The sequence below is a fragment of the Martes martes genome (assembly GCF_963455335.1).
Source record: "Martes martes genome assembly, chromosome: 13".
In the NCBI taxonomy this organism is placed as follows: Eukaryota; Metazoa; Chordata; class Mammalia; order Carnivora; family Mustelidae; genus Martes; species Martes martes.
In genome coordinates, this window is record NC_137901.1 from 27,463,775 (window position 1) to 27,467,342 (window position 3,568).

Below are 3,568 nucleotides of genomic sequence, written 5' to 3' on the forward strand. Positions count from 1 at the left end.
CCAATTCTTGATTTTGTTCAGGTCATGATCTCAGGGTCATGGGGTTGAGCCCTGCATCAGGCTCTCCACTCAGCATGGAGTCCTCGGGATTTCTGTCTCCCTGCGCACTTCCCCCAGCCCACCCCAGTCTCTTTCTCTTTTAAAGAAAATTTAGCATCTGTGCCCTAAGAATAAAGACCTCCAACTCATCTGCATAATAGGACAATCTTGTTTTCTTGTTTTTGCAAACATCTCCTTTCACCTTCTTCCTAGTGAGTTTTTTCCCCCTGTGTCCATGGGCTCCTACCCTTCTCTATAGCTCATATGGAGCTTCCTGTCGCCTGTCTTCAGAGTTCAGTTCAGTGTGAATTCCCTGTACATAGGCCTATTACATTTGATTTTCTCCTGTTCTTTTTTTTTTTTTTTAAGAAAAAGAAAAAGGGACCATCTATATTGCCACAGTAACATTGTACCTAAGAAAACTGATTCAATATGAGGCAGCCCATATTAAAATCTTCCTATTTGTCCCCCCAGCATCTTTTTTTTTTTTTTTTTTTTAATTTATTTGACAGCACAAGTAAGTGGAGTGGCAGGCAGAGGGAGAGAGAGAAGCAAGCTATCTGCTGAGCAGGGAGCCTGATGTGGGGCTCAATCCCAGGACCCTGGAATCATGACTCGAGCCAAAAGCAGCCACCTAACCAGCTGAGCCACCCAGGTGCCCCTCCCCAGCATCTTTTTAAGTTTTTATCCAGTTAGTTAGCATACAGTGTAATACTAGTTTCAGATGTACAGTTTAGTGGTACAACAGTTGCATACAGCACCCGGTGCTCATGGCAACAGGCGTGTTCTGTATGATTATTTTTTTAAAACTATGTGAATATCTCTTCACTGAATGGCTAACAACTTGTCACTGAATGGCCATGATTTATTACAGTGAGAGGTTACAAAGCAGAATCAGCCATGGGAAGGTGCTCAGGGAGTGATGTCTGGAGGAAACCAGGCCCAAACTTTCAAGAATCCCCACCCAGTGGAGTCAAGCAGGGTGCACTTAATTCCCCCAGCAATGAATTGTGACTATGTGATGTGTCTACCAGGGAAGCTCATTAGAAACTCAGTACCCAAGGTTACTGGGGTTGGTCACGTAGGCATGCTCTGCCTAAACACAGCCAAATCCCAGACTCCCAGAAGGAAGCAGGTGTTCAGCACAAAACACATTATATAAATAGTTCAGGCACTGTTAGCCACTCTGAGACTTTAGGGACAGCTTTTTTTTTTTTTTTTTAGATTATATTAATTAATTTATTTATTTATTCATGAGAGACAGAGAGAGAGAGAGGCAGAAGCAGAGGGAGAAGCAGGCTCCCCGCAGAGCAGGGATCCCGATGTGGGACTCGATCTCAGATCCCTGGGATCATGACCTGACTCGAAGGCAGATGCTTAACTGAGTCACCCACGTGCCCCCTGGGGGCAGTTTTATATCTGTGTTGGGAACTGTTTACCAGGAAAGTTCCTGGACACCAGTTGCGGGCTAACTTTGCAAGCAGGCTTCTTTCAGGACAGCAGTCCCTGGCCTGCTGTGTTAGTTCTGCATGGATATGGCTATGAGGCAGAGGAAGACCAAACTGCAGTACCCATCTCAGTCATGTTCTCCAGGAACCCTGGACTTAGCTGGCAAATCCTATCAGTTATCGAGGTCCGTCATATTTTTTTAAATTTAAATTTAAATTAAATTTATTTATTTTATTTAAATTCAATTAGCCAACATATAGCACATCATTAGTTTTTGATGTAGTGGTCAGTGATTCATCAGCTGCATGTAACACCCAGTGCTCATCCCATCACTTGCCCCCCTTCATGCCCATCACCCAGCTACGCATCCCCCTCCCCTCCAGCAACCCTCAGTTTGTCTCCCGGACTCAGGAGTCTCTCATGCTTTGTCTCCCTCTCTGATTTCTTCCCAATCAGTTTTCCCTCCCTTCCCCTATGGTCCTCTGCACTATTCCTTATATTCTACATATTAGTGACTATGATAATTGTCTTTCTCTGATTGACTTATTTTGCTTAGCATAATACCCCATGGAGGTCTGTTTTAGAACGCTGGCATCCTCAAGTTTCTATATGAACCTTTTGATTCGGCCAAAGGTACCAACTGAGACCTGGTACGACTCTGGCCAGGAAACTGAAGCTGACCTGATGCCTCCCTGGGCTGAGTCAGTATCACGCCAGGACAACCATATGGTGTATCTGTCATAACTAGTGAACCAACACCAATACACTATGGACTACAGTCCTTATTTTATTGAGATTTCTTTTGTTTTGTTTTTACTTTCTATCTCCTCTACGCCATTGGATTTCCTTAACTTTTACCTATTGTCCTTTTCTATTTTTATTTTTTCCCCTTAGATCTCATCCAGGATACCACATTATTCATCATGTCTCCTTAGGCTCCTCCAGGCTCTGACAGTTTCTTAGACTTTCTTGGTTTGTGGTGACTGCGAGAGTTCTGAGGGGTATTAATCAGGTATTTTATAAAATGTCTTCCAGTTTGAGTTTGGCATTTTTTTCATGCTTAGACTGACGGTATGGGTTTTGGCTGGAAGACCACAGACAGAAAGCACCATTCTTGTCACATGACATCAAAGGTATGTACCATCAACGTGAATTGTCATTGTTGTTGGGTTTTTTTCTTTCTCCTTTCCTTTGTGAATGATATTGCCTGATATACTGTTTGTCAGCTTCTTCACGGTAAGGTTCCTCTCTACCCGACCCCCTCCCCACGGCATTCTTTGGAAAAGAGTCACTATTCCCAGTTTCCACTAAAGGGTGAGCAGTTATGCTTCATCCCTGTGAGGGCAGAACTGTCTACATAGATTATTTGGAATTCTTCTGCCCTATAGATCTGTATTTCTCCATTTATTTATGTATCCAAGTACCCACTTCTGTCAGTATGGGCTTGTGGTTAATTGTTTCCGACTTTGGGTTATAATCTCATAATCCAATATTTTTGTTGTTGATATCAGCTCCAGCTTTGGCCATTAGGAGGTTTCTTTCTCTAATTCTTTCCCTCCCTCCCTCCCTCCCTGCCCCTTCTTTCTTTCTTTCTTTCTTTCTATTTTATTTATTTGAGAGAGAGTGAGAATGAGCTAGTACAAGCCAGGGGTGGTAGGGAGCAGCAAAGGGAGAGGGAGAAGCAGGCTCTGTGCTGAGCAGGGAGCTGAGGTGGGGCTTGATCCCAGGGGCCCAGGATCATGACCTGAGCCGAAGGCGGCTGCTTAATAATGGATAATGGATAAGCCACCCAGGCGACCCCATTGGGAGGTTTCATCTGGCTCCTGTATTCCTTTGCTATGCCCCTAATTGTTTCGCGTGTGTGTAACTTTCTGACACTACAAGATGCTCTTGGCTTGTATTTCCTGCCCCAGCCCTAGAAACAGTCCTTTTCAATTGATTACTTAATTTTTTTATAGCGAGAGAGGGAAAGAGAATCTTAAGTAGGTTCCATGCCCGGTGTAGAGATCGACATGGGGCTTCATCTCACAACCCTGAGATGATGACCTGAGCCAAACTCGAGAGTCAGACACTTAACCAA